Source organism: Pelodiscus sinensis, chromosome 5, assembly GCF_049634645.1.
Source record: "Pelodiscus sinensis isolate JC-2024 chromosome 5, ASM4963464v1, whole genome shotgun sequence".
Lineage (NCBI taxonomy): Eukaryota > Metazoa > Chordata > Testudines > Trionychidae > Pelodiscus > Pelodiscus sinensis.
Genome location: NC_134715.1, coordinates 80,422,066 through 80,445,867, shown reverse-complemented (window position 1 = coordinate 80,445,867; position 23,802 = coordinate 80,422,066). Strand labels below are relative to the sequence as shown.

Here is a 23,802-nt window from a genome sequence, read left to right as displayed (position 1 = left end):
CACGAATTGCCATAAGCTATCTTAGCTTTACTTTTAAGAAGTGGTTTAATAAAAATATTAGCTAATAAAGCTAGTTTGATGTTTGGGCTGGTCAGTTACTCACCCAACTATTTATTATTATAGAAGAAATTTGTGTATTTACTATCCTGGCACTCTAATTTGACTATTGGGATTAGCTCAGATTTAACATTTATAATTTAATTTCTACCAAACATGGAAATAAAAAAAACTTGTTGTTTTAGCAAAATACTACAGTCTACAGAAGCATGTGTCCAGATACAGCAGTCTTGTAACTGCATATTGTAATGCTCTGAACAGAATTACTCCCTTAGACTAATCTGAGTCATGTGCAATTTAATATTTTATGATCTCAGGAATGCTTCCTTGCTTGCATGCAACAAAACATTAAACTGTGTTAAAACTCCAATGCCTGCAGATACAGTTGCTTTCAAAAGGCTGTTCATCTTATAATGGAGCATGCATGCTGTCCCCTCATTACAAACTACTACTGCCCTTGTAATTATCCGTATGTATGCTTGCAAGAGTCCACTTCAGTATCTGACTGCCTCACCAGTCAGGACCTTCTTCCCCCCTTCCACCCCTCCCACACCGTGGTTCTGCTCTTAAAGTCACCTTCCCCCACTCTTTTCCCCCCCCCCCTTGGAAAGTATAACATCCCCCATTCCCAAAGTGCATAGAGTTACATGATGGGTTATTCATTTACAGGCTGTACAGTCATTATGCAAATCTGAACTTTGAATACAGGAAATGCATAACTGAGAAGTAATCAGTCAGTTACAGTCAATATCTATACAGCAGTCCTGCACACTGATTTCATACAGAATTCATCCAATTAATCCCCTTAAAAAAAAATCAAGAACATATCCATTATTGAAGCTCTAGATGCTTCTGCTCTCGAGTATATACACATTTAAAAATTATTTAGAGTATGTGCAAACTCCTATAGAATACTGTATATGCAAAATACCATACTGCCCCCATCCAAATCTTTCAAGTAGCTCTTTCCCAGTAAAATACATTTACAGAGTACCCAGAGGTTAAAACATGCATTGTCAAACCAAAAGCACAAGGACCAAGCGCCCTGCCATCACCTCCCTTCCTTGCAAAGCTGACTAAACTCAGGTATCTCTGATTATTTCAATGGCTAAAAAGTCTCACAACTAGCAGAGCTGGTAATTCAGCTAAAAGTCAACACAGTTCAGAGTTCAAAACCAACTGTTAATGTCATCAACAAAAGGATAGCTAATTAATTAAAACAGAACACTTTGGTATACAGAACACATGACACAAGTGTGCATCTTTACACAAACCTTGGGCTTCCTTTTGGTATCAAGGGAGAGCCCCCATGCAGGATACATTACAGTTGTATCTCGAGCTAGAGGTTTGTGACTAAATGTAACAAGGGCCACACCTGCAGCAGAGGCTGTAGTCACTTCATCAGGTACATATGGAAGAGCTCCTCTTGAACATAAACCCTCACATTAAGAAAAATTAACAAATATGCTCCCCTCAGGAAGGGGTGCAGACATCATGGAAACCTTCAGGTTGCTTTGCTCCCACTCCTCCCTAACAATTTGTATGATATTTCAACTTAATAGTTTCCTGTCAGTTCCCCACTTCTTCCGACATTGGCTAAATTCATTACATTACTCCAGTCAATTCAGGTAACACATGGATAGAGCTGATGTAGGCATACCAAAATTATCAGCTCAACATCCAGTTTATGACTATCCAATACCTTATATACAGACAAAGCAGAAGGCAAGACATAACAGAAGCTTTCAATCCTCTCCCATGTGATGTCCTCAATGTAAGAGCAACACTAGGAGTGCCTTCTTACCTGCCACCTCATGAAAAAGCCTAGCCATTCAAAAGGTTACTCTCCTCAACTAGATAAAGTAAGCATGCCTGTCGGTGATACTGAAAGCAGCTAGTGAATCCAAAAGGCTCAATATGGAGTTTGTGAGGGGAAATCACTATGAACACCAGTGAATTTAAACACAACCTCCTAACAGCTTCCTGACATCCCTTCAAGTTGTCCACTGGCTGCTTCTTTTAACAGGCTCTTTGTTAGCAGATCAGTGGCATCTGAAAGGCCTCATCTAATCTTCCTTACTGGTAGCAATCACTATTAAGTTTAGGGATAGAAATGTAGCCGTGTTAGTCTGGTGTAGCTGAAACAAAAAACAGGACTATGTAGCACTTTAAAGACTAACAAGATGGTTTTCCAGTTTGAGAACAACTTATACCTCCAGATCAGCGGCACAGCCATGGGTACACGCATGGCCCCACAATATGCGAATATCTTTATGGCTGACTTAGAACAACGTTTCCTCAACTCCCATCCCCTTTTACCCCTTCTCTACTTACGCTACATCGATGACATCTTTATGATCTGGACGCATGGCCAAGAAACACTGGAGACATTCCACAGAGATTTTAACCACCTACACCCCACCATCAACCTCAGCCTGGACCATTCTACACGAGAGATCCATTTCCTGGACACCACAGTACAAATCAGAAATGGAAAATTAGACACCACTCTCTACAGAAAACCCTCCGACTCATACAGTTACCTACATGCCTCCAGCTCCCATCCAGAACACACCATACGATCCATTGTCTATAGCCAAGCCCTTCGATACAACCGCAGCTGCTCTAATCCCACTGACAGAGACCAGAAACTTCAGGATCTCTACCAAGCATTTATAAACCTCAACTACCCACCCGGAGAAACAAAAAAGCAAATTGAAAGAGCCAGACAAATACCTAGAAACCATCTACTTCAAGACAGACCCAAGAAAACCAACAATAGAACACCACTTGTCATCACCTACAGCCCCCAACTTAAACCTGTCTAACACATTATCAAACTACAGCCTGTACTGGAACAGGATACTAAACTCCAAGAAGCTCTGGGAGACAGACCCATAGTCTCCTATAGACAACCACCTAACTTCAAGATGATTCTTACCAACAACTACAGGACATACCACACTAGTACCAACCCTGGTACCTTCCCTTGCAACAAACCCCGTTGCCAGCTTTGTCCACATATTCACTCTGATGATACCATTATTGGACCTAACCAAGTGAGTTATAAGATCCAGAACACATATTCCTGCACATCCAGAAATATAATTTATTCTATCATGTGCCGAAAGTGTCCATCTGCTACATACATTGGACAAACGTCTCAGACACTTCGCCAAAGAATCAATGCCCACAAAACAGATATTAGACAGGATCACAAAGAAAAAACAGTCTCCTGCCATTTCAACCAGAAAGGACATTGTCTCAACCACTTGATTACCTGCATCCTGCTTCAAAGACCTTTTCATACCACACTTGAAAGAGAATCCTCTGAACTGTCATTCATGCTTAAATTTGACACTTTATGCCTAAGTTTAAACAAAGACATTAATTATCTTACCCATTACAAAGATAGCTTCCCCAATTATCACCTCTAATATCATTAGCTCACAGACATTTACCTTCCCCCCCCCCATGCCCCTTCTGCTCTGAAATTTGATTTGTTCTTTTCATGTGTGTTCATTTTTTTAAATTGTATCCTTTTGTATATATGGTTGTGACAATTTTCTTCCGCTATTTGATCTGAAGAAGTGCGTCTGGCCCATGAAAGCTCATCACCTAATAAACCATCTTGTTAGTCTTTAAAGTGCTACATAGTCCTGTTTTTTATTAAGTTTAGATCTAGCATGATAGGAAGATCTGGCTCTTGGGGAGAAAAAGAGTGATTATAATGGAAGCGCCCTTTGTTTTATTATTAGTGTAATCCAGTACTGGGAGCCAGTCCAAGTCACGCCGTTCTGTTAGTCTCAGCTACTAGCCTCAAGAGATACAATCAAAGTGGGCTCAAAGCATAGTGTCCCAACCAAGTATTGTTTTCACAGTAGCCACTACATCACTGTAAATTCACAACAAAAAAAGCAATGATAATGTACCAGCACCTACAGCAGGCCTCTCTAATTAGACTGAAATGCTTTAATGGGTTCACCCATTCACAACTATACAATTCAAATAGTAATAGCTTAATCTTGAGTTTCTTGACTTTGGTATCTTTATATTACAACATTTATAAATATTGCATTGTTTATGAAGACCATATGATTTTCTCCTTGTAAACTCATATCAATGCTGGAGTACAATTGTATGCATCTTGACATACTTCCAAGTCTAACGGGACATTATACAACTAGTGTTCTTTTAAAAAAGCTATCTGAGTCTGTATGAAGTGAAAGTGCAAAAGTTAACATTTGCAGTTTGTTGATAGCAGTTGGTTCCAGCATCCAAAGGTCTCAGTAACTTGAAAATGTACTCAAGTTTAAAATTTATACAATAAGTCAATAAATTCACACAGAACTAGAAAAAGTAAATTAGACTAGAACTATTGACCCTGGAGCAATGTAGTCACATTCCTTAAGGATGTTAAGAAAGCAGTCAATTATACCCTGGGGCTGGATTTTGTGAAGTGCAGTGAATTGCAATCAACAGAAATCAAGATTGTCATTCAACATCAACTATTATCTCTGTAGCTAGAAGAGAAATTAGATGAATTCCTCATCCCAGAGCAACTAGACTAAAATAGAGGAAGAATGTACCAAAGAAATACTTAACATTGGAGGGTTTGAACTTCAGAGTAGAAGAGAAGGTTATTTTAGCAAAAGAAAGCATACCAACATTTAAAAAACAACTAATAGTTTTGCTGCACCTTAGAAACTTACAAAACGTGTAGATGGTATCATGCGCTTTCATGGGTACAACCCACTTGTTCAGATGAACAGAGTGTTGAAAGTCCAGTTCCAAAATAAATAGAGGATGAGGCGGGGGGGGGGGGGGGGAAGAGAAGGAGGAGAAGAATAGCAAAGGGGAAAAAATAGTCAATTAGACTGTTCATGTTAAATGAAGCTGATGAAGATGCATATTGTTCTTAAGTACCCATTAGATCCCACTAAAAAAATAACACCATTCCCCCCGCCTTAAAAAACAAACAAAAAAACAACCAACAACAACTGCTCATGAAGGTCCCTCATACTGCTCAGGACCAAATTTACATTAAACACCCCTCAATCCCAACCAGAAGTTTTATCTGCTACCCAAGATGCACAAACCTGGGAATCCTGGATGGGTCGTCAAAAAAAAGTTAGCAGACATAATACTTGAGTTTAATTTGCTAGAACAATATTTCTTAAACAAATAGCTCTCCTCTGGCTTTTCCAAATAACTATAATAAAGGGCCCATTACTATTTTCCTGCCATTTTCCATGTTTCCGCACAACTCAGCCACAATTATTTTGACAGTCATCCCACAGTTCAGGTAGGGCCTTAACCAGGATCTATTATAGAAGGAATTTAACATTAGGGATTTAGGAGACCTCCTGCTTAATCATGTGGCATATGAAGTCTCTGCACATATTATAAACTTGCATCCTCATCACCTATCAAAAAACACTTGACAGCATAGCCCATTCCTCTTTTGAGTGGATGACAATTCTATAGTTGCTGTTATCCCATATTTACTGGATAGCTAGGTGAGAGTCCATTGCTTTCAGTTCTACTTTTCACAATAACACATGTCCAAAATTATTAGATTGAACAGCTACTATGCATTGAACTAGAAAGATCTAATTTGCCAACTCTGGTTGTTTTATCGTAAGTCTCATAATACTTTGTATTTCTGAAGGCCAGGGCCCATGGTGAGTACATAAAAATCTCTGCTTTCAAAAAATGTTTCCAGCTCTAATGGTTGCAAAGAAAAGATTGAAACCATGTGCCCTAAAGCTAAAAAGGCAATTAAAAACCTAGGAGTTGTCTTCAGTCTCATTATTTTGGGGCCCTTAACATAATACTTTGGGTTGGAAATACTACAGCTATGGTTGAAATCAGTGCTTCAAGAAGCTTGGAGGTAGATTTGTTCTTTTAACCTGTAATCTAGGTGGAATGCAGGAAATAAAGCTGTGCACTCAAGAATGTTAGTCATTTATTTCTACTAAAAATATTTCTTTATACTGTCCAATCATACATTCAGTCATCTGAACTCCTAAAGAATGGTGTTATTTAACAAAGATGCCCAGTAGCCACTATTTTATATGCCATTTTTAGCTTGAATTCAATATTTGTTCACTGACTATTTATGAACCATAGACTTTCACATGGGGGATAGCATGTAACTCATGAAAGCACTGCTCTGAATTGTAGCTTCATGTTTATCTGAAAAGAAAATTGAGCAACCAGTTTTAAAACAACCCTAATAACTTGTCAAGTGTTCAAAATGATGAAACAATCTTATACCTAATAAAAGCTGAAACTTGAATTGTATTTTGACAATTAGACTCATCCAATCCTAAAGACTGGCAGACTGTCTAGTCAAGGATGGGACAGTCATAGCTTTAAGTGTTCCTTCTCTTATGGACTGAGAAAGGACATCACTTGAAATAGGCATTGATCAGAGGGGTTCAGGAAAACTGCTAGCCCCCTGTTGGATGGAGGAAGGTATCTTTATGTTCTGCCATGGCCAATGGCACATTAGTGTGCATCTGCTGGCCCAATTCCAGAGTACGGCTGGTAGGTTGGCAGCATCACTAGCAGAACTAAAGAACTAAGAAACTAAGTTAAACAGCTGAGTTAATTTCTGGACATTCCAGAAATAAGTTGGCAGAGCTTTTAGGATTGATCATGAGGGCCAGGGCAGTCAATAAGGTTGCCCTATATATCAGAGGTCTCACATTCCTAGCCCACAGGTCATCTCCAGCCAGAGTGATTGCGCAGTCAGACCCGGGGGAGGAGAGCATATATTACCTGTCCCCAGGCTGTGACCCTTCAGGCCATCACCCCCTCTGACAGCCATCTCCCATCCAATGGCATCCTGTCCCCAAGGACGCAGCTTTGGAGATTATGGAGAGGGGCCCTGGCATGGCAGCAGTCATCAGGCCCCTCCCTACATTGCCCATGGCAGCAGGAGCCACAGGAGAGGTGGCAGAGGAGGGGAGAGAAGAGTGCAGTGGAAAAAAGCACTTATAGAATCATAGAGCTGGAAGAGACCTCAGGAGATCATCAAGTCCAGCCCTCTGCCCAAGGCAGGACCAATCCCAATTAAATCAACCCAGCCAGGGCTTTGTCAAGCCGGGACTCAAACGCCTCTAGGAATGGAGGCTCCACTACTTCCCTAGCTAACCCATTCCAGTGCTTTACCACCCTCCTAGTGGAATAGTTTTTCCTAATATCCAACCTGGACCTCTCCCACCACAACTTGAGAGCATTGCTCCTTGTTCTGCCATCTGTCACTACTGAGCACAGCCTCTCTCCATCCTCTTTGGAACTTCCCTTCAGGAAGTTGAAGGCTGCTATCAAATCCCCCCTCACCCTTCTCTTCTGCAGACTAAATAGACCCAACTCCCTCAGCCTCTCCTCATAAGGCATATGCTCCAGCCCCCTAATCATTTTGGTTGCCCTCTGCTGGACCCTCTCCAATGCATCCGCATCCTTCCTGCAATTGGGGGCCCAGAACTGGACACAATACTCCAGATGGCCTCACCAGAGCCGAGTAAAAAGGAATAGTCACAACTCTGGATCGACTGGCAATGCTCCTCCTAATGCAACTTAGTAGCCAAGAAAGCTAATGGCATACAAGGGCACACTGTTGACTATGTCCAGCTTCTCATCCACTGTAATCCCCAGGTCCTTTTCTACAGAACTGCTACTTAGCCGGTTGGTCCCCAGCCTGTAACAATGCTTGGGATTCTTCCATCCCAGGTGCAGGACTCTACACTTGTCCTTGTTGAACCTCATCAGATTTCTTGTGGCCCAATCCTCCAATTTGTCTAAGTCACTCTGGACTCCATCTCTGCCCTCCAGTGTGTCTACTTCTCCCCCTTCCTTAGTGTCATCCGCAAACTTGCTGAGGGTGCAATCCATCCCCTCATCCAGGTCATTAATAAAGATGTTGAACAAAACCGGTCCCAGAACCGATCCTTGGGGAACTCCGCTAGAAACTGACCACTATCCTGAGAGAGCCATTGATTACTACCCGCTGGGCCCGACCTTCCAGCCAGCTTTCTATCCATCTTACCATTCAGTTATCCAATCCACATTCCCTTAACTTGCTAGCAAGAATGTTGTGGGAGACCGTATCAAAAGCCTTGCTAAAGTCAAGGTATATCACATCCACTGACTTCCTCATATCCACAGAGCCAGTTACCTCATCATAGAAGCTAATCAGATTAGTCAGGCACAACTTGCCCTTTGTGAATCCATGCTGACTATTCTTGATCACCTTCTCCTCTTCCAAGTGCTTCAAAATGGATTCCTCGAGGACCCCCTCCACGATTTTTCCAGGGACTGAGGTAAGATTGACCAGCCTATAGTTCCCTGGGTCCTCCTCCTGCCCTTTCTTAAAGATGGGCATTACATTTGCCTTCTTCCAATCATCCAGGATCACTCCTGATCTCCACAACTTTTCAAAGATAATGGCCAAAGGCTCCTCAATGACATCTACCAACTCCCTCAGTACCCTCGGATGCATTAAGTCCAGACCCATGAATTTAAGCACTTCCTGAGCTGTGCTCCACTGCTCCATAAATCCTGCTGCCACAGGAAGCGCATGGGGGCAGGGGTGCGCACAACTGCTACCACAACACTGTGCCAGCACTGTGATCCAGGAAGCCACTTCCTTGGAGACAGGGTGCCATGAAGGGGCAGGGCTTGGTAACAGGAGGCCTGGCCCACCAGGAAGAACTGGGCTGGATTACACAATCACTCAGGCCAGTGATGGCCACAAGTCTGATAGCCTGCACATAAGCCAAGGCTATTATGAATGATTATTCTGATATTGCATATAAAGTCATGGCTGCAGGATGAGCATTGTATGCTTGGCTGTCAGCTGCTCAGTTATTTTGTAAGAGTAAAGTGATGGAAAACGTATTGTTATAGGAGTTCCTGCACCTCTCTAATGTATTTTCCTTTCAAGGAGAGGAATGGATGCTATACTAAAGACAGACCTAAAAATTGGTTGATATAGCAGTGCAATTTTTTTTTTTTTTAAACAAAGGTAGGTGGTATGCTCAGAAGGTATAGTTGGGATTTTAGACATGTGATTTTGAGTCAGAGGGTCAAAGGAAAATCTCCAACAACCCATAATTCAGATACTTAGATATCTGGTGCAAGTTGTCAGATATATCGGTGCAGTCAGGAGACAGCCTTGTTCAAGGCTGCATTCTTAATGGCATTTTTTGAGGATTTAGAGGCACTGAACTAGTGCCTGGGCCAGCAAATGACACTTCAGGTAGGGCTTTGGAGATATACAAGAGAGAAAGATACCATTGTTACTTATAGCAGGTAAAATTTAATTCTTATCTTTTTATATAATATACTGCATATTAAACACCTGTGATAGTGTAATTCAACCTTCTTTAAAATCTTTATAGAATGATCCAAGAAATATTTAGCCTAGTGGCACTTTATAAGCCTGTTTTGGGACAAAATCCCTTCATAAGTTGCTTCACCTTTGTCCCAATAGTATACTTTAACATGCGTACTTGTTACGTTAAATCAGCTTTCCGTAACAAGTATTTTCAGAGTACTTTTAGTTCTTTATTTTGATAGTCTAACTTGATGAGTTGTTATACCCAGTCTCTGCTTCGCCTTGGAACCATGGTGTCAAATTTGAGCTCAATGCCCTTTTCAAACGTTAGCACTCTTCCCTTTGCCAACTTTGTGCTGTATAAATAGAAACAAAGGTGTAAAGATTCAAAATATTTTCAAAGAATATGGCAAGAATGTTATGGCTCTTATTACACTAAAATTGATCGAAGTGGGTACTAGCAATTACTAGTATTTAAAAATGTCACCACTATTTTAACAGTTTCAACTTCCACTTTCATTGCAGAAGCTCATCATAGTGTACCACTTTAACTACATATTCCAAAAAACTGTTGACACTGATTTTAATCCTCTAAAAAGAGATCTTTACTACATCACTCTCCCAGACCCTTGGAGAGGTAACACAAAGAAAAAAAAATGTGTCAACCTGCTCTGTAAAGAGATTACTTGTTTTAAAACAATAAAATTCTTCCTACTTGTTCTGAAGATGTAAATTTTTAACCCACCATATAAAACTAACAAGAGGTATATATTCTCAATAACTTTTTTGATTATATGGAGAGCCGATGCGGTTAGTAGACAAAGCACGACTTCATTTCTCGAAGCATAGCAGAAATTCCATGTAAGGACTTCAGTTAAGATTTTGATGGTATTAGCTCAATCACATGAGGAAAGCACAACTTTTAACATCTAAAGAACAGCTATACTAGTTACTAGTAAGTGGGCCCTCCGGGTCAAAGTTAAGATATTTTATACAGTAGTGTAGACACACAACGGAAGTAAATCTTTGGAATGAGAAGCAGATGATGTCTGGTTCATCACTGCTATGTCCCTTATTCTGTCAGCACAAAGCTACTAAAACAAAGGATATCAATGGGACAACAAAAAGAATCACTTGCTGGAGTATTTTGTTTCCTTTTACAGTTAACACCCAAGTGTTGTTTAAATTGAGAACAAATTATACTACAACACAGTTATGTCCTTGACAGCACTTCAAGTGTATGTAGAAGTAAAATATGAAACTGTGTTTGTGCAAGCGCGCGCGCACACACAGTTTCATATTTTACTATATAATGTCATCTTTCATATTTGACTATATAATGGGGCACTTTTCCTAAAAAGAAAAAAAAATAACAGAAAAATAAAGAGTTAAGACAATAAGAATCAGCAAAGTAATCAATAAGCAGGAGTTATACCTAGACTGCTCATTTTGAACTCAAACGCATTTTGAAACTGCCTCGATTTCAATATGATAGTATCCTATTGAAATTGCTTTATCCAGTTTAACTCTAACAGCTCAGTTTGAAGGGCCCTTAAATTAGCAGATATCAATCACGGGTTATTTTATTATGTATTAATGCCAACTAAAGCAACTTTTTTTTGTTTTGTGCAATGTAATCTGCATCAAAATTAGTTGCCTTGGAAACTACAGTTTAACTAATATTCCCATATATATACTTCACAGTAATACAGCACCATCGAAATAAAGGGTTGGTAAGGACCTCAGGAGGTCATCCCGCACATCTTCTCTCTCCTCCTCCACAGAGAAGCAGGATTTACTATACAAAACCCAAATAGCCGGTTTTAAATAGCGAGGACTAAATGCAGCTAGACTGCAGCGAGGAGCGTGCAGAAGAGCCTGACCCAAGGCGGAGAGCACGTCCAACTATTGCTATCCGCAGTGCCAGTCACAGAACAGTCACCTGACCAAGCGCCGGAGCGCAGGAACGGGAGATGCACGCACCGCCTCCCTTCGGAGACAGCCCGGGTTCAGCCGCAGAGCCGCAGCAATTAAGACGAGTTATGCAAGTTTACAGCAAAGTCAAGACGCCGCTCCGCAAAGTGACATCCCGCCCAGTGCCCGGCAGCGACCGGTCTCCTACCTTCCCTCGGCCGCGCAGCCAGGAGAAACCGACCCGATCGGCAGGACAGCCTGCAGCCCCGGGCGCAGCCAGCCAGCCCTTTGCTCCCTCTCCCCCCGCCGCGCCAGGAAATCGGGCCAAGTTTTCGCTACACCCCTGGCAGTGACTAGAAGGAAAAATCTCTACCTGCTGGGCGAGCCACCTACCGCAAGCCCGGCTCTGAGTCAGTCAGCCTTCGGGGCTGGCGGCCAAGCCCGAAACCAAAGCCGGGAGAATCCCTGCGGCAGCAGCCCCGCGGAGGCCATGGAGCCGCTACGCACACTAGCGGGCGGCCCGACACGTTTAATGGGAAGGGAGAACGCAGCTTAAAGGGGCCAAGAGGGAAACCCAGCACCACGCGCCCACTGCCGCCTGTGCTGCTGCTGCCACTCCACTGCGCTCCGGCACAGAAAGCGCCCCCCCTTCTCCTCCTCCCACCGCTCCCAGTCCCGCTTCCCCTAGCTAAGAAGTTTGGGGCTCTGCAGCTGCGATCGCTGGAGGCACCGCCAGCTGCTCTGCCGGAGCGGGGAGAAAGAGAGGAGAAGCGTGGCCGGCAGCGCAACCCCAAAGGCCCGAGGAACAACATCCCGCACAAGTTGCGCCAATCCCAGTCTCACTAGGAAGTTGCCAGCCCTCGTCCCAAGCAATTCCCTGCGGCCGAGAGCTTCGCTCCCGGGCGGGGACAGGAGCGGGCCACTCTGAAACCAGCGGCCCTCTCTGAAACCCTTCCCCGGAGCAGCCCCCCCAGCGTGTCAGAGCCCCACTCACCTCCTGCAGCTGCGCCTAGCCGCGCTCTGTGCTGCGCTGCACTCGGGCGCTCCTGTCGCTGGCTCTGTGCGCGCCTTTGCTCTCCTCCGAACTGGCCGCGGGCGCGCGTGCTCAATACCAGCTAGGCGGCTCGCGCCTTCCCTCTCTCTTTTGCCTAGGGCATTGGTGGCACCTGTTCTGCTTTGTGACGTCAGCGCACCTGAGCGCCTTCCCCCAACCGGAGCGAACCTGGCCGGCCAAGAGCTGCCCCCACCCCCGCGCGCGCCCGATTCGGTCTTCCTCTCCAGCCGCACGAGCTCTCGCACCTTCCTGTGCAATAGACAAACTAACCGGCTCTTGGTAATAGACTGCCTGCATCTCCCACCGGGGTAGTGATTGGTAGAAGCCTTATTGAAATTCCGGGAGACGGGCGAGCGCAAGGATGGCTGGGTTTGGTCCCGATTCTAGGAGGCAGTCTGGTGTAGTGCTTAGCTCAGGAAACTGGGACGAGAAGGGAGGCTAGAACATGGAGGTGCTGTGCTTTGGTAGACTTGCTGGAAGACTTTGGAGTTGTGGTTTGAGCTCTGTTTCTCTCACTGTTAAATGGGAGCTTCGCTAGTAAACGATTCCCACCTTCGGAAGGCTTTTTGAGAACCGTTGGCTAAAGGAGCTAGAGAGGCATAATTCTGTGTTCTTGGCATTTGATTTAAATAAAGAAATCGGATGCCACCCCTGAGGACAAGAGGGGAAGCAGCTGGAGGGGCTTAACAGGTCAATAAGTACGAGTCACAGACTGAAAGTAAGAAAAGGAGCATTTATAGTGACTTATAAGGAAAATCATCCTAAATTTGGAGGCCTTGTACACCGGAGAACAACAAACACAGGTATCTGCCCATGTGAGGTTCATTGTAGGATCTGCTGCTTACACTAGGAAAATGTCTTCACATGGTAGTGATGGATATTCCACTGTTTGGGGCACTGATTTTTTGTATCTTATTGGAAAATCCACTACAAGCTGGGTGCTATGAGAGAGGGGTTTTTTTGTTTGTTTGGGTTTTTTTTGGCTAATCATAAGAGTACCTTACAGGCCTGACTCTACTACCATAAGTCTTCAGCCTTTTTGAATCATGTTCCAAGTTAGGTGACTAATTAGCAATGCTTGGAGTTGCAGTATGGGTAGCTCTTACTTTCAAGCTTAGCTTCACACTTTTGTTACTTTTGAGAGCTTAATGGACTTGTCCCACCCTAGATTTTATATAGTAGCTTGGTATATTAGTTAGGTTTTATAGTAATTAATTTTATTTAATCCTATTTTATTTCAACTTTTTACAACATGTGTAGCTTAAGCATAGCACAGGGAGCTGAGCATCATGAGACTTGACTTTTAGTGCCAGTGATTTGCTGCTGCATGGCCTTGGGCAAGGCTCTTGGATCCAGAGCCACAAAGTTACTTAGGCACCTCAACCCCAGACTTAAGTGCTTAAATCCCAGGTTTGGTTCTACTTTGATCCTCCAAACACTGTGGCTACGTCTACACTGGCCCCTTTTCCGGAAGGGGCATGTAAATTTCACGAGTCGTCGTAGGGAAATCCGCGGGGGATTTAAATATCCCCCGCGGCATTTAAATAAAAATGTCCACCGCTTTTTTCCGGCTTTTAAAAAAGCCGGAAAAGAGCGTCTAGACTGGCCCCGATCCTCCGGAAAAAGTGCCCTTTTCCGGAGGCTCTTATTCCTACTTCAAAGGGCACTTTTTCCGGAGGATCGGGGCCAGTCTAGACACTCTTTTCCGGCTTTTTTAAAAGCCGGAAAAAAGCGGCGGACATTTTTATTTAAATGCCGCGGGGGATATTTAAATCCCCCGCAGATTTCCCTACGACGACTCGTGAAATTTACATGCCCCTTCCGGAAAAGGGGCCAGTGTAGACGTAGCCTGTAAGTTTTCAAGGTAAAAATGCTATAAGCACCTACATTTTAGGTTCTGGGTATGCATGCTGCTACCCCACTTAAGGCATTTGAGTGCACACCTCCCACATAACCTCAAGAGCAATTCACAAACTAGGGCCACCTAAGTGGCATGTGAGGCTCTATATGGTGAGTATACTCACAGACCACTTATTGGGTAACTCCTGTTTAAAATCTGACTGATGGAGGTGTCACCTCCTAACTTTTAGCCCAGTAGTTAAACCATTTGCATGGACTGTGGGACACCTGATTCATTTCCTTCCTCTCTTCAAAAAGGGGAGGAAGGATCTGAACAGGAGATCCACCTACCTCTCAGAAGGCAGCACTGACTTACGGGAGAGTATGATATGTTACTCTTTTGAAGTTGTTCCATTGTGGATTAATAATGAAAGTGTGACTGAAGCATGGGGACTGGCCCCTGGGTCTCCCTTCTCCCAGGTAGTACCTACAAAGTCATTCCCTTACTTACTCCCAATAACTGTTTATCCACAGTGGTATAGCGATTGGTCCAGAATAACCAGTTCAGTTGGTAAATCCCCTGTCTGAAAGGCAGGAAACCACTTTGAAGTCCATTCTTCCATCTAGCAAGTGTTTTGTAGCCATGCAACTCATTAGATGAAACTGATCCTTTATCATTTTAGTATATCATTTTTGTCTGTTTTCAGTTATGTCCATTGACCTCCCTTATAAGATGGTTGCTAAAATCCAGATTGCCAGTAAGATTGGCAGAATTTTTCTCCTTCTGCACTCCTGGCACACTTGAGAACCTCCAGGATGGATACCTATCATGGAATAAAAGCTTCAGAGGGGAAGCCATGTTAGTCTGTAACAGGAAAAACTTAAAAAACAACAAATAGTCTAATAGCACTTTGAAGACCAACAAAACATGTAGATGGTATCATGAGCTTTCATGGGCACAACCCACTTCTTCAGATGATGGGGTGGTTTGTGCCCACAAAAGCTCATGATACCATCTACATGTTTTGTTGGTCTTTAAAGTGCTAGACACTTCGCTGTTTTTTTCAGTTTATCATGGAATACTTATTCAAGCATAGACTGATAGACTCTGCAAGAAAAGTTTTCTTTTTGTGATTGAGCCAGCTTTTTCCTAGCTACTGTACACAGTTGCAGGCTATTTATATACATTGAATACGATTCAGGATTGAGCATGTCAGCAGGGTATTGTATGTTTCAGACTAACAATTAAAAAATGAGAGGAATGCAAGCTTCATTGCTTGGCTTTATCACATGAAAGAAAACTGTTTACTTTTTTCAGTGGTCAGCTTAGCAGTAAAGATAAACAAAATAGTTCACTTTCACCCATGACAAGCCCAAAGTTCATTTCCTTTCCAAGTGATTAAAGGCCTGATCCACAGCCCTTTGAAATTAATGGTACTAGTACAGGCAGTCCCCGAGTTACGCGGATCCGACTTAGCAGACCAGCAGACCAGGGAGACGCGGAGCAAAGCCAGGAGGACCCAGACGGGACCGCGGTGCTTCTCGGTCCGCTGCCCGCGTCTCCCTGGTCTGCTGGGAGGGAGGGGGGGCGCAGCTAGTATGTCCCCCCCCCCCGCCCCAGCAGACCCGGCTTTTCTCCGGACGCCTGTGGTAGAGCAGCTGGGGCACTGCCAGTTGGTCCTGCAGCGCCGCTCTGGGCGCTACTGGACCAACCCGGCAGCACCCCAGCTGCTCTGCCCCAGGCATCCTGATTCAGCCGCTGCTGGTCAGTTTCAGCAACCCAGCAGCACCCTAGCTGCTCTGCCCCAGGTGTCCCCAAGTCAGCCGCTGCTGAAACTGACCAGCGCTGACTACAGGAAGCCCGAGGCAGAGTTGCTCTGCCCCAGGCTTCCTGGAATCAGCCACTGATCAGTTTCAGCAGCAGCTGACTTGGGGATGCCTGGGGTTCTTAAGTTGAATCTGTATGTAAGTAGGAACTGGCATCCAGATTCAGCCTGTTGAAACTGATCAGAGGCTGATTCCAGGAAGCCCAGGGCAGAGCAACTCTGCCTCGGGCTTTCTGTAGTCAGCCGCTGGTCAGTTTCAGCAGCGGCTGAATCTGGATTCCAGTTCCGACTTACATACAGATTCAACTTAAGAACAAACCTACCGTCCCTATCTTGTCTGTAACCCGGGGACTGCCTGTACTTCTCTGTACTGTACTTGATATTGAGAGATATGTAACTGCTTTGCTGGATCACTTACAAAGTGCTGAGTAAGCACCTTGTATGATTGAGTCCTCAAGTTTTGACAGGCAAGGCAGAGAGCAAATTCCAAGTTTACAACTAAGAACCCTTTCTCCCCCCCCCCCCCCCCCCCGGCATTGAAAAACAGAGTCCTATGTTATCAGACATTCCAGCAGGATTCAGTGACCATGACTGGGCATAACAGGTTTTGAGATGTTACTATTTTTGTAGATCCAGGTGACAAATGGGAGGCAGTGCCAGGCTTTGGACTTCACAAAACTCACAGGCATAATCTTTAACCCTAATTTCTATGACTATCACAGCTAAACTCATCTTCAAATGTTTTTTTTAATTCTTTGTAATTGCAAAGAGAGCCTTGAAAATACCAGCTGATTGCTGCAGTTAGCTTGTCACATTGATTTTTTTCCTGGAGATCATAGTTTATTCTGTTTCCCCTTCACTACCCTGTTTGACAGCCCCATGTGAATATTCATTTTACTCTTTCCCCTATTGTGTCAGTGAGTCTTTCACACAGCAAGATGGGAGAGAAAAGCAATCATAAAAACACTGCATGATTTTTTTTTCAAAGATAAATTTGTTGGGAAATTCAGTGAAAGGTGCCCTGATCCTACTCTTACCTCATGTTTTATTTTTAAATTGAGCAGATTACAAGTTGACAGTGTCCCTTTAAATCATAATATGCAAAAAATCAGTCTATCCTATTGCTTGATTAGCTGAACAGACTATAAACTCTCATTTTAAATAGAAAGGTCACTCAAAGTTTCCTCAAGCAAACAATGGAGTTTCTCAGGATAGGGGATGGAAAGGAGTTGGAGAGGTCATTTTACTGTATTTCTCTGGCAGATTTGTCTGCCCAATTCTTGTCAGCCTGGAGGTATGTAGAAGGCAAACTTGTGCTGTATAGTATCAGATAGGAATTTTTGAAAATAATTAAAAATAATGGGGATTCAAAGAGTAGGCAGAAGTGATTGATGCCACTTTGCCAGCAGTCATTGCAGATAGAAAAGCACTGCTTTGTAGACTATAAAGATGAGAGTAGATCAGTAGCTACTCTCCAAGCAGAGAAAGATAAAAGCAACTTTGTATTTCTTTCCTAGTCCTGTGTCTTTGAAATTTTAGGCTTATGGATATTTACATCAAGTTAACATTTCTAACTACATTATCTAGACATTATGATTAAATCATTGTTATTATTTTAGTAATTAGCTACTTATTATTAACCCTAGACCCCTTCTACCTGTGCTTGGGGAAATATGAACTTGAGAGTTTGCTCATATTCTTGTGGCTTGATCTAGTTCTCTGTACTATAGACCAGTCAGGTGAACTTGTTTCCTCTGACCAAGTTTTCCAATGTATACGGTGTCAGTATATGCTGTATATTTTTTCTTTTTCAGGAGCTGGAGAAAGCTGCATTTAATCAATAGTTTCCACTGCCCATCATTTGTTTGCTTGCCTGTGCAGAGTAAACTTATAACATGGCAAGGCAAAAAAAAAAATCCAGGAGGTTAATAAAAGTTTAATACTACAACTCAGAGCTATCAACATTTTGAGGCATAGTTCATTACTAACTTTTATTATCCTTATTTTTATCGTATTTCATTTCAGTACACTTCAAGTAGTGGTGTATGTACATGTGACTTCTTGGTCTACTTACTGGCCAGTTTCTGTCCTAAATACTATTTCATACTTCCAGCTTTGTCAGTATATTGACATTGCTAATGTGTCCGAAGAAAACTGATAAGATCAACTCTGCTGAAAGTGTAGGAAAATGTCACTATGGTTCTGATCCTTTGCTCTTGTAAGGGTTGTAGGAATTGGTCCTATGTAGGAATCCTTTCCTAATGGTGTTGAGCACTCTGCAGAAAAAGTAATCCAACAAAGAATGAAGATATACTTACAATGGTAAAATATTGATGAACAGATCTTTGGATGAAATTCATCCCTGCTGTAATTCCACTGATTTCAATTAGCTTTCACCAAGGTTGATTGTGGTCCTTTATATTAAAACACAGTAAGAGCATAGTTGAAGAATGGATATAAAGTAAACCATTAGACTAATTGTAGTTCACTTGATTCCTTAATGTAACAAACCCTTTTTTCTTTCCTAGGCTACTATCTGTTATGTACATTCTACGAGTTTGTCTAGCATTAAATATTTATTTCTCACATTATTTTTTAAAAATGCATATAAAATAATCAGTATATTCCCTTAGGGTACGTCTACACTTGCTCCCTAGTTCGAACTAGGGATGCAAAAGCAGGTGACTGAAATTGCTAATGAAATGGGGAATTAAGTATCCCGCGCTCCATTAGCATGATCTCACCAGCGTGTTACTCCGCTCAACAGCTGTTTTGAAAGTGAAAGTGTGCACCGGGACGCATTAGTTTGAACCAAATCCCTTGGTTCGAACTAACGTTGTGCCTCAAAAAATGAACCCCTTGGTTCAAAAAATGAGTAACATTAGTTCAAACCAAACGCCTTAGTTCAAACAAACATGTCCCGGTGCGCACTTTCACTTTCATAGAATCATAGAACTGGAAGAGACCTCAGAAGGTCATCAAGTCCAGCCCCCTGCTCTAGGCAGGACCAATTCCAACTAAATCAACCCGGCCAGGGCTTTGTCAAGCTGAGACTTAAACGCCTCTAGGGATGGAGACTCCACTACTTCCCTAGGTCACCCATTCCAGTGCTTCACCACCCTCCTAGTGAAATAGTTTTTCCTAATATCCAACCTGGACCTCTCCCACCACAACTTGAGACCATTGCTACTTGTTCTGCCATCCATCACTACTGAGAACAGCCTCTCTCCATTCTCTTTGGAACTTCCCTTCAGGAAGTTGAAGGCTGCTATCAAATCCCCCCACACTCTTCGCTTCTGCAGACTAAACAGACCCAAGTCCCTCAGCCTCTCCTCATAAGTCATATGCTCCAGCCCCCTAATCATTTTGGTTGCCCTCCGCTGGACCCTCTCCAATGCATCCACATCCTTTTTGTAGTGGGGGGCCCAGAACTGGACACAATACTCCAGATGTGGCCTCACCAAAGCTGAATAAAGGAGAATAATGATATCTCTGGATCTGCTGGCAATGCTCCTCTTAATGCAACCTAATGTGCCATTAGCCTTCTTGGCTACAAGGGCACACTGTTGACTCATATCCAGCTTCTCATCCACTGTAACCCCCAGGTCCTTTTCTGCAGAACTACTACTTAACTGGTTGGTCCCCAGCTTGTAACTATGCTTGGGATTCTTCCGTCCCCAGTGCAGGACTCTACACTTGTCCTTGTTGAACCTCATCAGATTTCTTGTGGCCCAATCCCCCAATTTGTCTAAGTCACTCTGGACCCTATCTCTGCCCTCAAGCGTATCTACCTCTCCCCCCAGCTTAGTGTCATCCGCAAACTTGCTGAGGGTGCAATCCATCCCCTCATCCAGGTCATTAATAAAGATATTCAACAAAACTGGTCCTAGAACCAAACCTTGGGGCACTCCGCTAGAAACCGACTGCCATCCTGACATCTAGCCGTTGATCACTACCCGCTGGGCCCGACCTTCCAGCCAGCTTTCTATCCATCTTACCGTCCATTTATCCAATCCACATTCCCTTAACTTGCTGGCGAGAATATTGTGGGAGACCGTATCAAAAGCCTTGCTAAAGTCAAGGTATATCACATCCACTGACTTTCCCGTGTCCACCGAGCCAGTTACCTCATCATAGAAGCTAATCAGATTGGTCAGGCACGACTTGCCCTTTGTGAACCCATGCTGACTATTCCTAATCACTTTCTTCTCATCCAAGTGCCTCAAAATGGATTCCTTAAGGATCCCTTCCATGATTTTTCCAGGAACCGAGGTAAGAGTGACCGGCCTATAGTTCCCTGGATCGTCCTTCTTCCCTTTTTTGAAGGTGGGCACTACATTTGCCTTTTTCCAATCATCCAGGATTTCTCCCGATCTCCACAACTTTTCAAAGATAATAGCCAAAGGCTCCTCAAGGACATTTGCTAACTCCCTCAGTACCCTCGGATGCATTAAGTCCGGACCCATGGATTTGTGTACGTTTAAGTTTTCGAAATAGCTGTTGAGCAGAGTAACGCGCCGGTGAGATCATGCTAATGAAGTGCGGGATACTTAATTCCCCGCTTCCTTAGCAATTTCGGTCTCCTACGTTTGCATCCCTAGTTCGAACTAGGGAGCAAGTGTAGACGTACTCTCATATTGCATCTGGGCTCATTTTTAAGAACAGTTTTGTTCAATAGTTTTTCAAAGGGGTTTTCTTACTGTGAACAAAGTAATGAACCATATGGTACTCATTACTTCCTATTAAATTAATATGTTAATATATTTGCTAGCTCTCTTATTCAAATTAATATGCTATAAATACTATCTAGTAGTTTCTTATAAGGTCACCATCACTGTAGTATCTGTGAGTCAATATATGCCTTCTGCTTTTTATACTATTTTTCCCTATGGAAAGAATCAGTGTCTCAACATCTCTTAAAAATAGTACAAAAACAACATTGTTTTCTCATGATTCTTTGCTCATTTATGCCATTCTTACTTCATTGATCCTCCACCATAGGTTTTATATAGCTAAACATACCAGGGCTAAGTGGGTTTAGCATGCTATCAAATCAGAATGCCAGCCCTTGACACCTGTTTTAATTTGTTGTTACTTTGGAATGTTAATACATACGTATTTTAATAGTTTTTAGTATGTTAATACACAAGTAGCTGGTCAGCAGGAAAATTTGTCTATTAAGCAGGAATAAATGGTGTAGGAATGTTGTGGAATCTCTAGCATGGGAGATTTATAATACCAGGTTAGACAAACATCTATCAGGAATGATCAAGATGGTGTTTGGTGCTAGTTCTAGTATTCTATGATTCCATGCCCATGGTGCAAGACACTGGAGAATTGGACCCACTAATTTCAGTGGAGTTACACCTGATTTTCTCAGATGGTGAGAGAAGAATCAGACCCATAGTTTCATAGAAAAGCAAATGTTGCCGGAATTTATCAAGGTTGCAGTTTGCATAATTGTGGGGATTTGCTACAAAGACCTTTTACATCTGCACTTGAAAGAGAATCCTCTGAACTGTCATTCATGTTAAAATTCGACACTTGCCAACAAGGACTTAACAAGAATTTGAACTATCTCACCCATTACCAAGACAGTTTCCCCAATTATCACCTGTAATACCATTAACTCACAAACATCCCACTCTCCCTACCTTTAATATCATCAATTCACAGACACTTACCTTCCTTCCTCCCCCTCCCCCCCCCCCCCCCCGCATCCCCCTTCTGTTCTGCAATGTGATTTGTCCTTTTCATATTTGTTCATTTTTTTAATTGTATCCTTTGGTATATATGGTTGTGACTACTTTCTTCCACTATTTGATCTGAGGAAGTGGGTCTGGCCCACGAAAGCTCATCATCTAATAAACCATCTTGTTAGTCTTTAAAGTGCTACATTGTCCTGCATTTTGCTTCAACTACCCCAGACTAACACGGCTACATTTCTATCACTGAGTTAGTCTGTAACTGGAAAAACTTAAAAAACAATGAATAGTCTAGCAGCACCTTAAAGACTAACAAAACATGATTTCATGAGCTTTTGTGGGCACCATTTACATGTTTTGTTAGTCTTTAAGGTGCTGCTAGACTATTCGTTGACTAAACTGTATATGGCTTTCCTAGAAAATTCTCATGCATTGTGTTTTGAGTCATTGCTTCAGGTGAAAAACAGTATACATGTCTACATCCTCAGTCTCTGTCTCCTCATACAGAACTTCAATAATTTCTACTAATGAAGTAGGTCATTACTCCAAACTTGAGTCCCAATCCAGTCAAAGCAATCCCACTAACTCCAATGGGTATTAGTTCAGGCGTCATATCTTTTTTAAAAGCCAGATCATATACTAGAAAATGAATCTGGTTGATGTACAATCATAGAAATTTAGGACTGTGAGAGATCTCAAAATGTAGAGTCTGCTGCACTGAGGCAGAACTAAGTATTAACTATCCCTGATAGGCGTTTGTCTAACCAATTCTTCAATATCACTAATGATGGAGATTCCACAACCTCTGTTGGTAATTTGTTCTAGTGCTTAACTATCCTTGTAGTTAAGGCTATACCTCTATCATGACTGATTTCTCCTTAAAAATCATATTTGTTTATCTCGCATACATAGTCACCATCTAGGTGGCATGTGTAATCTAGTTTTTATTGACTCAGAGGCATATTCAGTGGAACAAGTGACTACAAACTGTACTGACTGCATTTTTTTCCATGCAGAAGCTGCTCTTCCAAACCTCAGAAAGGAAATTGTTTTAGCCAAGATTGTACACTAATCCAGTAAACTAGGTCACTTATAGTAACCAGCCTGTCTTCTCTCCACAATTTTTGTTCTGTTTACTGAAGATAAAAGGGAAATGGTCAGACCTTGTAGACCAAATACCCCTTAGTGTCATTGTGGGGGTTCCCTTAAGCTTTCACTGACGAACATCTAGCAGGGAAGGTGTGGTTTTACTGTGGGGTTAACACACGTTAGGATTCCACAGTAAAAACATATTAAAGACAAGTCACTTTCATTTATTAATATTACCCCATTATTAAGTATACTTAGGACAAAGACTTGACTGACACAGGTGTTATGTTTCTTTAAGGGACTAGTTTTTAATTCATTTAAACTCAGAGACTAATTAACAGATTTAATTTAAATTCATAGAAAGCATCTGGATTTCCCCAGATGGGAATTCCCTTGGTCACCAACAGTTGGTGTCAGGAGAATGCTACTGCACTGTAACTACCCTCATCAAATAGATAGACCTTTGGAGGTCACAGCCAGCAGGCACAGTTTACAGCTATTCTATACAAGATTGACCTAGAGCTGCCTGGGAGTGAGGAAGCTCTAAGCAGCGTGGGTTTAGCCATGGCAAGTTCTTGCAGTCAGCAATTATCAGATGGTGATCTTCTAGATTCTAGGCCAGTCTGTTTGTATGATCATTATATATACATGAAGAGAGAATCAGCCAGATGCAGCAATAAGTAAATAGGTGCAATTCCCAAGAGAGTCTCCTGGCCAAACTTTACACAAACTTTAGTGGTGGTATAAATACTGTGTTAGATTCTGTTCCCATTTACATTAGTACAAATCCATGTAAATCAGCAGCTACACCAGATTTGAACTGGGATAACGCAGAGCAGAATCTAGCCTATGTCAGTATTTTGTTTAGAAAATCGGTACAAATAGCAAAGCAGTACTGGGCTGCACTGAGCTGATATTAAATGAGTGTCTAAAATGTGTAGCTTACATAAGGAGAGCCCAAAGGACAACAGC

General features: G+C 42.6%; 1 protein-coding gene across 6 annotated transcripts in view; it reads right to left on the bottom strand.

Moving 5' to 3' along the window:
- MTUS1 (microtubule associated scaffold protein 1) overlaps window positions 1–12,448 on the bottom strand; it is a 193,743-nt gene extending 181,295 nt beyond the window's left edge. For 2 of the 6 annotated variants that reach the window (XM_075931164.1, XM_075931169.1), the window contains exon 1: window positions 12,312–12,448. The gene's annotated coding sequence lies outside the window, so the exon portion shown is untranslated. Of the gene's footprint in view, window positions 1–4,769; window positions 4,808–11,525; window positions 11,610–11,690; window positions 11,861–12,311 lie in introns of those variants that run through there. The other 4 variants (XM_075931167.1, XM_075931165.1, XM_075931168.1 and 1 more) reach the window with 4 other exon arrangements.
- Between the last annotated feature and the right edge of the window lie 11,354 nt (window positions 12,449–23,802).